General features: G+C 37.6%; 1 protein-coding gene and 1 long non-coding RNA gene across 2 annotated transcripts in view; both read left to right on the top strand.

The window, feature by feature from the left end:
- The first annotated feature begins 501 nt into the window (after window positions 1-501).
- The window catches only part of MBNL1 (muscleblind like splicing regulator 1), a 115367-nt gene continuing 100938 nt past the window's right edge, over window positions 502-14930 (top strand). Inside the window, exon 1 of the mRNA XM_085302859.1 lies at window positions 502-672. The gene's annotated coding sequence lies outside the window, so the exon portion shown is untranslated. The remainder of the gene's footprint in view (window positions 673-14930) is intronic.
- Window positions 11238-13683, top strand: LOC146597060 (uncharacterized). The gene is made up of 2 exons (XR_014895577.1): window positions 11238-12136; window positions 12643-13683. It is a non-coding gene; the product is annotated as an uncharacterized LOC146597060 (long non-coding RNA).

A 14930-nucleotide genomic window follows, 5' to 3' on the forward strand; every position in this document is an offset into this window, starting at 1 on the left:
GGCCCGCGGAGCTGCGGGGGCCTGTGCTGCCGGGCGCGCCGAGGGGCCCCGGGCCCGGCCCCGCCGGTGACGCTCGTGCCAGGCCCGCTGGAAGCCTCGGTGGGTCGGCGCGGGCGGTGCTCGTGTCAGCCGCCTCACGCCGGCGCCTGGAGGGCAGCGCAGACACGCACGTTTACCGGCGGGCGGCCGGGGCTGGGGGGCTTTCCCGCTTCCCCGCCCCGCTGTGCCTGGCGCTCCCCGCCCCGTCCCGCGGACGGGTCTGCAGGCCCCGCGGTGCCTTTGCCGGAGACTTCAGCGTCCGCCGGTTAGCGGTTTTCTCATCTGTTGTCCGTGAAGTAGTAGTAGAAAAAGGATTTGATATTTTTCAGTGTTTTTAAGATTGGGGGGGGACACCTAAACCGCCTGTGATGGCTCGTGAGGTAACCCTAAAGAAATTGGACAGATACAGGATTAGAGATGAAGTAATCAACAAGAAGGTGTCTGAGAACAGCGTGAAAGCACCACAGTTCTGTGTGGTAAAAGCCTGTGCTTATTCCCAGGTTACCGGTCGAGTCTGTGCTGTTTGCGTTGTCTTGAAAATCAGGAGTACAGGGAAGATGCAGATCCTCMATCTGGCACAAGCGTTTAGGTTAGACTTTTAAAGAAGGCATCAAAAGGGCATCACAAGTYTAGGTGCGTGAATATCACAATATTGAGCAAAACATTGTCTTGATAAATCCTGTTTGTGTGATAAATGCTGCATGTGTTACTTACCCATTTCAGGAGTTTCTAGATTAACTGTTTTGGGGAAAGTAGTGGAAATAGAGCTCTTCGGGGAGAAAGTTCTTAAATTCGGATCTTTGCTTTCACCTAGTTGCCACAAACAAAAACTGCTTTGTTAAGGTGTCTGTGTAATGAAATGGAAGAATGTTGGAATGCCATATGTATAAAATGTGAATGTTACTTTTAGAAAAATACGTGCTCTAAAACATACAGCAGCAACAGAAGGACACAGATGACAAAGAAATAAGTAAAGATAGTAAAAGTCTGTTTAATTAACAGAGAAATGTGAAGATGTAATAGGTGTGGGAGAAGTATATAAAATAATGAATAATAAAACATAAAATGATAAATAACTGGACTATATCCTCTCTAGTACTATGGGGAAAGAGGTTCTAATKAAATTACAACACGTTCCAAAGTGACAACAAGGAAATAATTTGCATAATGAATAATTTACCAATGATACTCATTACTTCAGGGAACGTTTGAAGGTAAGAGCCTAAGTAGTTGGGCATTTCTTGAAATGTATGTACTTTAAAAAAAATGACAGTTGATTTCCCTTTCTCTTCTGTCCTGTTCTCGAGGTGACAGGAGCGGTGTAGTTTGGAGGATGTAGCAGCGCAGCCACAAAGGCATTTGTGCTGCTGGCTGGTGCTGACCACGGCCAGATGTGCTGCTGTACTGCGATATTTTGACAATTTCTCTGCAGATAAAGGAGAAAGAGGCTGTGCACTTGGAAAGCATTCGGAGTTTTGTTGAAATCCGTTACCAAGCTCCCAAGTCCAGTGTTTGCAAAGCCAGGACATAGTGGTGCTAAAACCAAAAACGTCTAGAATTGCGCTTCTTTTGGAAAGAGCATGGGTTGGCTCGGGGAGCTGCTGGAGTGCCCCGTGACTTGTTTGGAGGGGACATGAGCCTTGGTGCAGGCCAGACATCGGCTGGAGCTCTCTGCTCTGTGCAGCACATGCTTTGGCCATTTGAAGCCTGAATTACCCTGCTTTTTTCAACTCGTGACAGATCTAGCATAAATGAGAACAAAACGTAGTTGGACTTTCCTGGATTTAAAGGATAGGGGGCTTGTGCAACCAAATTTCTTCTTTATACTTAGTTTTAATGTAAGATATATTTAATTAAAAAGTGATGGTAGTGACTCAACATTTCTAATTTTTATCTCTAGACTTGAGAAAATTTTAGAAAAGATGTAGTCTCTCGTGGTATGTGCAGTGAATTAGTTGTAACTGTGGAGTCTGCCTATTTTACATGACTTCTTAAAAAGGAAAAAAAAAGATTCTGCAATTATTATTTACTTGGGCTACTGTGGGAAGATACCTAGACAAGAAATTTCTTCGTCCAAGTGACATATTTTATTTATTATCTCATTTGGTTAACACCATCATTAGATTAAATATGCTTTCAGTGGCAGGAAGGGAGGTGAGTCTAAGAATGCTTAGTTGTACTGTGAGGCAGATGAGTCAGTGGGCAAAATTGGGGCATTATGTGAGTAACTTGTAATTCACTTCAGTCGTAAAACAATGTAAGAGCTGTCCTGTAAATGTTCCATCAGCTGCAACGGAGGCTACATTTCCATATATTCCCTTCACTGTGCTAGTGTTTCCGTGTAATGGCAAGAGCTTTCCTTCATAGTGGTGYGGTGTTTTTTGTTTGTTTGTTTTTTAATTTACCCTCACAATTCTCCTTTTTGCTCAATTTCTCAGTACTGTGAAGCATAGCTATGCCATGTGCTAGACAGGTGAGGACTTTGTGCTTTTGGAGTTTGCAAGTTGTTTTGCAAACATGGAAAAAAGTAGTTCACATGTATCTGATCACCTTCTATGGTTCATATCCTCCTACATGGATTTATCCACATTCCCCAGCCTTGTGATAGAAAATGTTAGATTTTTGAATCTGTTAATTTAACAAGTTAATATTGCATACAGCACCAACTAACCAATTTAATTAGTAGAAGTAGAAAATTTTAATATAAAATTTCTCAGAAGTCATCGTAATCATTATTCACAGTAGTTTTATTCAAAGGTTGCTCTGTAGGTAAGTAGGACCAAAAGAGATGTTCTTTAATTGAACCATTGCAGTCAATGCAGTGTTGTTCAATGTGAAAACGTGGGCTTTCAACACGATTCATACTGATGAGGCTTAGGAGTTCTTGAAAATACAATTCTAAGAAAAATATTCAAATAGGAATTTAGTAGGCTATCGTGTAATTGCATGAAGCACTTTACCATTACATATAGCCAGTCACACAATGGGCACTTTTACAGTGCCGCTGCATGGGTAATGTTCAGTGTTGCATTACACTGTCAGTTACAGGCATACAACTCTGGTTGCTTTTTAGGGAGTTTTACATGCCAAGCAGAGGCAATGGGGAGGTGTTAGGTCTTAGATTAGCAGGAGGTACTTATAGTGTCAGATTTGGAAATTGGGTCGAAAATATTTAGTGTTTTTTGTGTTTTTTTTTTGTTGTTGTTGTAACTACTGTTTTTGCTTCTAGTTCGTTGTGCTGTGGAAATTTTAAACAATATAATTAAAATGAAATGAATGTGAACTAAGCTGTTTCAAGCCTTAAAAAATTGAGACATTTATTTTCAATTTTGGACAGAGATTAATTTTATTTTGCATTATTCTATCTCATGAATTCTAGTACTCTTACTTCATTAWGTTTCAGATTTTATTCATCATTTAATGGTATATGCTAAGTAATAATTACTGAGATTACAGTTTATTCTGTTTGCTATAAGAGGGGCCTAGGATTGAATAAGGTAACGCTTTGGACTGCTCCATCACAAGCCTCACATATTGGCAAGCAGTTGAAAGGAACAGGTACTTCTGTTGCTTCCTTTTAAAACTTTTTTTTTTTTTTTTTTTTTTTTATGGAGGATATTTGGGGCTTTCCAGTTTGAATGTCTTGTGAACCCTGAAAATGTTACTTTCCAAAATTTCATAAGCAGGAAAGATGCTTTTTGAAAGAATCCCCATTGTAGTTCGCTGCACGCATGCTGGTGTTAGGCGATGACACACGTGAGATCCTGCAGCCTGTTCTTAGTTGCATCAGTGCTTCAGGTGCAAGCATGATTTCCCTGAACTTAAAACCTATGGAAACTGGAAACTGGGAGAACAAATTTGGACTATAGGAGATAGTGACGCACATTAAATGAGGTCACATCAAACTCTTGAAGCAAACATCAAACAATCAAAATGATCTTCTTCCACAGGGCATTATTTTAGTAGCCCAGAAGCAAGAGACTGCTAAAGACAGATAATTTTTCATCTTATTGTCCAGAGTTGACTATGCGGTCAGAGTAAAGGTTCTTAAACATTTATTACAGATGAGGATCTCATAGCCAGTTCAGATTAAAACATACACTCTCTCCTCTATTTTTATTTTTTTGTTCCTTTCAATTATTCTACTTCAGATTTAATGCAGAGCTGGTAACTATACAGCCATGCCTGTAGTTAGGATAAGCCTTAATACCTCTTGATGACCAGAATAGTTGGATGACTGTTACGTAGAAAAATGGTAGTTGTAGTTTATGTATACAGTTCCTAACAGAGCTAACACTGAGAAAGTTGCATTYATTGGATTGTAAAAGACACATTGCRGTAAATACTCATTTCCTTTAGAGGGTTAGTATGTGTTTTCCATTGCCTTGTGTACATTTTAAATGAAACTGCTATAGAAAGAGCTAAAGGAATTTTGCTGTTAAGAAAGATCAGTTCATTAAGATAAAATTGCGAAAAAGATTTTATTCTCTTTTGTTGTCACAATTTTGTGTCTGTGTATGTGTGAGGGGGTTCTATACTGAAGGTAACTACTGTAACTCTGAATATTTATTGGAAAATCCTTTCAACTACTCCTATCAAGGAAGAATTTTACTGTGGATATATTTTGTATATTTTTATGGCTGTTTTGCAGTATGAACTAGAAAGGACACTAACGTCAAAGATCAGATCTTGTCTAAAATGATCTGGTTTTATAACGTCTTTCTCTTGTAAGCAGTGGAATAATAACCCTATGTGCACAGGTACTGCGGCAGGGCTCAGAAATCTGTTAAAGTGTGAGCGAAACTCAGATGTGTAAATCCAGGGTTTTTTATTAATGTGTTTTATATACATAACAGCTGTAAAGTATGAAATCTGCTTCCTAAAACCTGGCCTTGGTTCTGATCTTTTTTCCCCTAGCAAGAGTCAGCTGTGTTCAGATCTGTGAATTTGTATCCATCCTGTGCATGGGGCAGAGAGGCAGGCAGAGGCTGAGTGGTTTTTCTGTGGCCGGCTGCACAAGCTTTTGGTCTTCACTATTTGTGTTTCTTGGGGACCAGAGCAGTTGCCTGTGGCTTTTATTAACAATTATATATTGTAAACTTAGTTTCCCTAAGTAATGCAGCAAAGTAAACAACAGTTCCTTCCTACTAGGCCATAACTATTTACCAGAAGAATAAACATGTGCGTGCTTTTTTATTGCTATGCTCTGTGACGTTTGGAGTCTGTTCTGCCATGGATGTGATCTGAAATATCTTCCGTAACTTCCATAGAAGCAAGAAGGCAGTAACAGCAGCAGCTGCTCTGGGGTGGCCACTGCACAAGCTGATGCTGATCAGTGTACATGGGTTATCTCTGTRTATTTTGTGAGTCTTTGGTCTGTTTGTATGACCATGTAAGGATTTGGTATATGCTGACTTCAAAATGAAAGCCAGMTATGTATCAGGGGAATTGCTTTTCCTCTGGGATCAATTAATTTTTTAAATGTCTATGTACTGTCTGCTGCTACGTTGTGAAATATTCCATGTTGCAAATTAAGTGTATACATTACATTGCAATAAAAGAATACTGTCCTCCAAAACAACTTTATTTTAGATAGCTTGGAAAACTCTTGCTAATGTTCTATAAAGAAAAAAAATAATAGTTTGCAACAGATGTAATCTGTTAGTTTTCATTAAATCTGAAGCACAAAAAATAGCATTTAGTTTCTAATTGCAGTTTGAATTTTCAGTGGGATGATTGCTATTTGATATGATTTAGAAATATCAGCAGCAATTTATAAGATTAAAAACCATACTTATGTCACTGAGATGCTAAATAGTTTTAGTATGCTTAGAGGTAATGCAAGTTTGAATCTATGGATTTTATAGAGAAATGAAGAAAGCTGGGACTGATTGAACCAAAATTGGTTGCAAGTATTACATTCTCAAAAGCTTTTTTTTTTTTTTTAATAAACCAAATATGTAAGTGGCAGTTGTTGAGTGTGGTTCATGGGGGATGGTACTCTCCTGCTTCCCTRCTCTACCAGCAAGGGCTTCTCTGCTGCAAAGAGGTCTTGGCRTAGAACAAGTTTGAGCCTTTGTGGGAGTAATATGAGGTTGTTTCAGAAAGTGCAGAGTTGTGTGTGTTCCTGCGAGGACCTTACATTTTGGCGAATTTGTCAGAAACTGTTTCTATAAAGTATATTTTTGGGACATAAATATGCAGGCTGTATGTATTGGTAGCTGAATCAGAACTAATTGCAGMACAATACAAAGAAATAAGTACTTGAGATATTAAAATCAGTGTTACGTGTCACTTTACATTTTAGAAAGTGATMGTTGACGTAGTACTTGATTGCTACCCCTGCTATATTTGACCTATTTTCTTAATTCTTTGTTTGAATTTACAGGTGGCAATTTAAATTTCTAAGTATGTTCAAGATGTTTCTGTAAGAAATGTACCTTACTGTCTACCATTGTAAGAAGTTTTTTTTTGTAAAAGGATTTTTTTTCAATTACGTACTTGCCATTAGCATTACATTTAGAGTTGGTTCTTAGGAAAAGTGTATCAGTTTTGCTTGCAATTATATAGAAAAATATTAACAGAGCACATACTGAATTTTTCCCTTATCTCACTATACCACATTTTATATATCTGTAGTAAGATGTTTTCTACGGTTTCAGACTTTGTGTTTCAGAAGATTAATAGACTTAGCAGCCCTGTTTAAGCTTAGTGATGATAACAATGTAAGAAGTCCTGAGACAGTCACGGATCATCTGGCAAAGCAAAATATGTGTTTGGGTTGAACTTAGATCAGGTATTTCTTAGAAGGAAAAATAAAATATTGAAAACATTTTAAATAATATTTCCTGACTTCTGTGGCTATTTTTAAGGTCGCAAAAAGCCCCTATGGGAAGTTCAGTTGATGGTGTGTTAACTTATTCTCAACATGTACATACATATTGAAAGTGCAGTACTTTTATATAAGTGTGTGTGTGTATATATATATATATTATTTTATATATATATATATATAAAAAAAAAAGATTATACTTTTTGCATTACATAATATACAAGTGTGGAATTATCCCTATGCTTAAATATGCATGAGAATCCAAGTGATATAAATTGCGATTCACACTAGCAAAGAGCACAGTACTCAGTCCAGTTTTTAACCCAAGCCAGTTCTTGAGCTCAGGAGGTCACTGTAGCTTGGATTTGAAGCCCTGGTCCAGCTTGCACTGGCTTAAGTAGCTCTGCATATTTGTGTTTTGTTACTGGCTTCGGTGCAAGTTTGTCTGGCTTTTTAAAAGTGAGTAAGAACCCAATCCATTTTTGGGCTCTGGGCCCAATTCTGCTTCCAGTGAAGTTAATGAGAATTTTTCCTTCTAAAAAAGGGAAAGTAATCAGATGCTGTAAGCTCAGTTCTGCAGAGCTCTACACACTTATGTTTTAGTGCTCTTTTAACTCCAAATTTCTTCAGATACAGGGATGTCCTGTGGCTCTTCTGAGCTGCTGCGGTTGTGGTGAAGGCTGGAGCCTGTGAGGCTGCCACCTTCCCCACCTCCCTCTTCAACTCRGGATCATTACTTTGGAAGGCAGTTGCCTGTGCTGAGGGGTCTTATTTATCATTTATCAGAATGCAAGGGGAAAAAAGGTCCAAATGAATCTTCCTTTAAATTTCTTTTATTTGTGAGTACCTTTTTGAAGCTCATGTCTGAAATGGGTTAAGGATCACTTTGGAACAAGGAAATCTAGACCTAGAAAAGCATATTCAGGAGTACAATTTTAAAATCACTTTAGCTTTCAGCATTACAATAACATTCTTTGCTACAGTACACCTACGCACAGTTTTCAAGGAGATATGCATTTCTTTTAAATGAAAGTAAATTGCTGTAGAAGAAAATGAAGTTTGCTGTATTAATTGGGTTGAGATACACCAGCGTTTTCTAAAGCCTTTAAATTCCATTTTTTTCCCATGGGTACCATAGAGTTTTTAAAGCTTTGGGATCTCAAGGAACCAAGCAGATCTGTCAAGTTTTCCAAGGAGACTGCCAAGCTGAAGGCAACAGTAATTAGGCCTGGATTCACCATAAAAAATACATATGCCTGTATTTGTGTGTGCATGCATGCAAACAAGACAGTTGGTATTCTACTGTTTGCCTTATTTGGCTTACACAAATTTGGGTATAATGGCCTACTGCTGTTGAGCTGACGGTATGAGTATGCATCAAAAAATGCATGCATTCCCTGTTTCTCGTTGCTGATCTCTAATGATATATGTGCTTCCAGTCTGGATTTACACTTGCTGTTTCAGTGTTTCTTGTGCCATTCAGTTTCCATGGAAGAAAGGTCCTCTCAGCCATAGGTACTGATAAACACAGCATGGTTTATGTATGAGAAGAAATAAACTGTAGTATTCTGTTTTTTTTGTAACTCTCTGAAACTGAAAAAAAATCCAAATGAAAAATGCTCCTTCCAGTGCAGTGGGAGACTAAACAGCATTCTTGACTGTGTGTAATTAGCTTTAAGTGGTCTTTTCGATACATAATTTATATAGAGAGCTCCTTCAGTGCTTTGTATGTAGGCAAAACTTAAAATGACTTTGTGACTCTTTTCATAAGCAGTGAAAAATAAAAGGTAGTGAATCAGTGATATTAATAACATAATGCTGTGCTTTTCAGTTTTTCAATGTGTAACCCTTAAAATGTTCTTTTGTGGGTGCAGACACTTGCTTTTATGACTCAGCTTTTCAGCCTGCTTTGAAGAAATTCCCTGGGAAAATGTAGTCCCTACTACTATCAGCATTTTATTGGGCCCCTATATTTATGTGCAAATATATTCTGTAAATGAATCTTTAATGTTGTGGGCTTTTTTTCTGAAAAATAGATGCAGTTCTGTTCCTTTCTTCTAGTTTAATATGGCTAATAGTGGCAGCTAAAGTACAAGATTTTTTTTTTTCATTCATTTTCTGCATGATATTGGCAGAATTGCTGCTTTGGGGTTTTTTATTTTCTGTTACTTTGAAGTATTCAGTCTCCCATCACAGTATGTATCATACTTGCTTTGTTTTTGTTAAATCTTTTCCAAAACTGTTCTCAAATATTCCATACTTCTTAAAAATTTTGTATAAGAGCCAAAATATTTAACTTCATTCAGTATTTTTAAAGTGAGTTTTTAAAAATAAGARTGAGGCTATAAGGAAGAAGGTAATCCTCTGAGCTTTTTCCAGGATTCCTTTATTGTGTGGTTCAATCTTGGTCTCTGGCACCGGTACGTAAAGAAAAAGGAAGTGTACCTAGGAGAATTCCAGTAGAGGATAGAGGATAATCTTCAGGTGAGAAATGCTGTGGAGAAGTTGATAAAAATAGTGGAGGCAGATAGTGATAACRAATGTTTTGGGTAATATGCAGGCCTTCCTAAAAGCATAGGGAGACGGGAAGAACGTGAACTGAAACGCTGCGGGAGAGTTTGTAAGGTTCGGTAAGATTGCTCGGCTGCCAGCCGGACTGAGGTCCTGGTGCACGTGGGCACCCCGCTCCACCGAGCACCCGCCTGCTCTTCAGCGGCTGCTCTTAGGAAGAAAATAGACACAAAGCTGCAGTGCCTGCGGATTTAGCTCCAAGCACGTGAGTGGCACCTCTGGTGTAAATGCGTTTGAGTGCTTTTTTGTATTGGGTGTTCATATGGCATCATTCTTACAGTTATTCTTTTGGCTAGTTTAAAAATGGTGATAATTTAAAGTAACTCTAATAACAAGGGCATAATCAGAAATTCTCTAAAAACTGTGGTCCCTATGTGTGGTCCTCTGATATGTTAAGGTTGGTAYTTTCATTCTGTTCTAGCTGGCACTTTAGGGAAAGTGACCAATTTATACATTGCATGAATTCACAGAGAGCGAGTTCTTCTGTAAGAAGATATTGACAGTTGTGCGTTTTGTGATTTTGGCACCTGCTGAGTACAAAAAAGAGGCTGCATAAAGAGCAAGCAAAAAGGACACAGTTCACTTACTCTTGCCCACAAAAGAGGCAATGCTGCTACTATGGGCCAGCTTAATCAGAACAAATGAATGAAAGAATCAGCAAATATGTGTGTCTGAGGGGCAAGGAACCAAAAGAGTGGTACAGCAGTTCTTACAAAGTAAGACCATTAGGAGCGCAAGGATGTAAGGGGGGAATCTCGTGGTTGCATTGGTTCAGTTTAAGAAAAATTTCTTGATTATTCCATGAAAGATGGGTGCTCAAAAAATAGTTTAGCACAGCCTTACAGCAGCTATAAATAGAAAGTTACCAAGATAGTGAGTTTTACAGCCAGATCCATAACCTGAGAACAAAAATCATTGAAGGTCTGAATGGCCGAGCTGAAATCTTGCTGCGTTGTTAATGTTTACAGGGTTGCCGAAGAGGGTGGTGTTGCTGTCTCCTTTCCCTCAGTAGCTGTGGAAGAAAGAGAGCCTTAAACCTTGTGCATGTTACAGTGATACTGGAGGTTATTTGGGATTAACTGTAGCTCTGTGTTATCTTTAATGATGAGAATAGAGTCTTACTGCAGCTTAGAAGTCCCTTCATAATTCGCTACATCATTCTTGGGTATTTCTTTTTGTCTGACTGTGCAGGATAAGGTAATCAGAACCATGGTGGTTAGTGAATTGTTTTTCATGGTTATTGTTAGTTACATRAATCTCGTGTAATGCACCATGAACAACCAAAACAATAAGTTATAGCAATCGTTGATTAAAAATAGTCTCAAAGACATTGTCGCTTCTTTCCTAAAATATAGTATAGTCTTACAATTTTTATTATTCATTTTATTTCTGTTGACTAATGTGGAGCTTTTACTTGATGTCTGAATACACTTATGTATATGTTTTCCCTGGAGGCTGATAAGATTGCTCACAGATTCAAAGTAAATCACATCAATGAGTGTTTCTATAGGAYTGAATACTACATTGTAATAATCTCTGTTAAATCAAGGAAAACTTCTCCTAAGCTACTCTAGTAGCTTACTCCTCCAACTAGTTTTATTGCTTACTCAGGAATGATTTTTGCTCTTGTATGAATGCACAGCAGCTGTCTCAGATACCTCAGATGGTGACAGAGCATAGAGGTTAGAAAAAAATTCTCTAGGATTTCAATTCTTACATAAACGATGCAAAGAAAAGATTTCAGATTTGTTATGTTTTCTGATAACCTTCATATAAAAGTTTTAATGCAGTAGAAGGATATGCTTGATAAATATATATTAAATATAAAGTCAGAATGTATTCTCAAGTAGAAGATACTCTATTTTGGAATAAAGATTCTTTGAGAAGCAAAGCTTTGAACTAAAATGCAGCCAGCTTTGTATCTTACAACAGATACTGGAGTAGCTTTCCAGCACTATCACTGCCTTGTAGTTCATGCTAATGTTAATAGGAGTCATACAGCTATATCCTTGTGCTAAACTGGAAATGTTTCCCTACTTCTGGGCATTTCCAGCATGATAATGTTGTGAATTTTAAAGACTGTGGTAGTTTCAAATAAGCATAGGAACAATGTAAGTACCACAATATTAAGATTCGTTTTGGTTTTTATTCGGAGCAGCAGTTGGAGGTTGGGAAGGTGAAGTGCAGGAGTACGCTGGGCACTAGGCCGAATACTGCAAGGAGGATAGGWCACGCTGCGCCTCTGGGAGGGGACGCCACAGACTGGGGAGGACATGCGCGAGCTGAGCTGACTAACAAGTTCAGCCCAAACACCTCCATGTTTGCAAGTGTGCAGAGCTTTGCAGTTGGTCTGCAAGGTCTGTTCAGTTAAATGCAGCTCACATTCAGTGTGTGCCAGATCAACAACCAAATTCTTGCCTATTTCCATGCAAATTTCTCATAGTTTGACAGAAGCATGTGACTGTTATAGTATTGCTACAGCTCCTTATTACTGAATAAAAACRACCAGACTAATGAAATTTGAATGTAAGTTGCTGTTGAAAGCAGAACTGTATATACTATGTTCCTCATTATGTGTATTCAGGTCCTTTTTTTGTTTGCCCTCAAGTCAGATGCAAAATGAAGCAATCCATATAATTAGAACTTCTGATTAGTTTTGCTGGGAGCATGAACATTTTATGCAGCAGACACGTGGTAAGATACTATATGCTCTTTTTTTTTTTTTGGAAGGTATTCTGTTCCTTACCTGGAAAGCCCTGCTGACTGAGCTAATGTAGTCCTTACTTCTTGAAGAGAAAGCAGTAGTATGCATTTGTTTAATGGGAAGTGTGAAAGGAGGGTATGAGCTACAGTGGAAGTGAAATGACAAACCAGTTTTGAGTAGATGTTGTGTATAGCTTCTTCCCTCTCTGGTAATTAAGTTCACATTTGATCTCACTAATTTATTTGAGGTGTACAAGGATTTGTTGGTTGCATCTATACTCCTAATTCAGTTATTCACGTGACAAATCACCATCATGCAAACTGGCAAGAATTTTGAAAACCAGAGTGTGCTGACAGGCACAAGCAGGGGGGACATTGCCAGGACTGGAGCGTATTAGCAGAGCTAAGGGGAGAAGCTAGTTGCCTGAAGCAAATGCTGTTGGTAATAAATTAATAATACTGTTAGTACTTACTATTTATATGCTATAATCCATCAGGTGACCAGGAGAGTGACCACTCGAGAATCATTTTACCCAGTACTGAACTCCGTCTGGGTTCGAAAAAAACCTGCCATTTGCAACTAAGGACGTGGCGACTCTTTTAGGAAGGGGAGTGAAAAACAGTATATTTGATTGCAATAAATATGAACATTTGTAGAGGTAAAATGTAGATTTAATTTAGAGACTTATCCAGTAATAAGGTGCCAACATATGTTCCCTTGGAAGAAATTAGTTATTAAAGCATCTTACCCACAAGAAGCTGCTCTTGGTGTTRGTTGCATTTCATCCAAGTGAAAACACCTCCAGGTCACTTTTCYTCCTTGAAACCAACTGTATCAGCTGAATTTGATGTTAGAAGGAAGCAGTTGTGTCCCTTGCTGAGTCATGGGCATTGCTTTTTTTTCCATAGTTGTTGTTGTCAAGGATAATGCGAATAACCCCCCACATAACTGTATTTCTTATAAATATATACGTGTGTGTGTATGTATATATATAGTTTTTTTGTGTGTGTTTGTGTGTGTGTGTGTATATATATATATATATTTATAAAAAAGTGCATGTGTGTGCACATATATAGTTACAAATAATTTGGCAATATGAGAGTATTTTCCAGTGATGTGTAATTATTTGCTGGACAATTTATTAAAATTTGGCTTCATAATTAAAAGGGAACTCGGTCCTGGTCCCATCTAAGCAAGCAGGAGAATTACTGATTATTACAGAATTACTCCAATACTTGTAGGATCCAAAAGCAGCTATGGCAGGAAGCATTGCACACTTAACATGCACCTTTACGGCAGAAGAAGAAAGTGCACTTGGAGTGTGTAATCTGTGGAAAAAGGTATTTGTCCAACCATGGTCATGTACACCCATGTTGTCTGAGAATAGTTTCTTGGATCTGTAGGAAACTGATCTTTGTATGATGCAGGCTTATTGTTTATCTCATAAATCATTTGGCTTGTGTAAATTKGTAGTTAATCAAATGAGATGTCTTTAATGTGTATGACTGATTAATAAATAGCTTTTTACTATTTGAAAGGCTGCATGGTTTTTTGTTATGGCTTCTTAAATATCTTTGTATTGAAACTCCAGTTTTTTAATATTAATTAAAACAAGAACATAAGATTGTAATGAGAGAGTTTCTCGTTGTTTCAGTTATGTTCTCTGAAAAAGAACTAGTTCTCAGAGTTCTGAGGTAGATCATTAAACTGCTGTAGTTACTGAGTATAAGCAGCTTCTTTTTAAACTTTTGGGGGAAATGTCACTTATAGTTTAAATTCCACTATGCCAAGATAATACCTACAATTCCTTTATCATAACATTTATAGGATATATTTTACAAATAGGAAGTTTGGTATGTCTGTAATACTAGAAAAAATATTTGGAACTTTAATATTATAGATGGCTATGTGATGCTTAGTAATACATAAATCAATAGCAAAATAGATTAAATGAAGAGTAGTCCTTCCTGTCATTTTGTCTCTGGCTCTCTTACCAGTCAAAAGAGCAGAATAATAGCTAATACGTATATTTCCTTAATCTTGGGATACTGACCTTGTCCTATTTTAGTTTATAAATACATGCCTGCCTAACGCTGTCAGATAGTGTGAACTCTGCATATGTTTCTGAAGTCCCAAATATTGTAAAGTAGATTATAAAAGAGAAATTTAACAGGCCTGTTTCCACTGTATTTTGGAGCTCCTTAATTGTATTAATAAGTGGTTAATTCATAACTATCTACTGTTTAAGGAAAAAAGTGTTTATGAAACTTGCAGTGTATCTTTCTGACTTGAAAATTAAGCTCTAAATTAAGAAAGAGCTGGACTGTGGGATTTGTGTGTCAGTGCCAAAATGACCATTATACTGCTCTTAAGAATCAGGTCACAGTTAGATTAGAAACTTAAACCTTGGAGAACTGATTCCAACGAATATCTTATTTCTGCATAGTGCAGTAATGCAAGCACATCTGAGGTACATACTTTGACATGTTGCCTCTTTTTCAGTATTTATCCAAAGTACACTTGGATGCATTAAATTCAGCTCCRATGTCATAGTTAAGTATGTCTGTTAATCTGTTTTCACAAACTGTGAAATGTACTCAAGATGAAAACCTGCCTAATCAGGATCTGCCTAGGAAGCCCACTGAAGGCAGTGGGAGGTTGAATTGCCTTCCCAAGCAACTCTGTCAGAGCTAAAGCAGTACAGAAATAACCTTTTAAATACTACTACTACTACTGCTACTACTAAAATATATATAAATATAAATATGTATTTATATTTATATA

Source organism: Rhea americana, unplaced genomic scaffold, assembly GCF_003343005.1.
Source record: "Rhea americana isolate MKP2758 unplaced genomic scaffold, rheAme1 scaffold_193, whole genome shotgun sequence".
Classification (NCBI taxonomy): Eukaryota; Metazoa; Chordata; class Aves; order Rheiformes; family Rheidae; genus Rhea; species Rhea americana.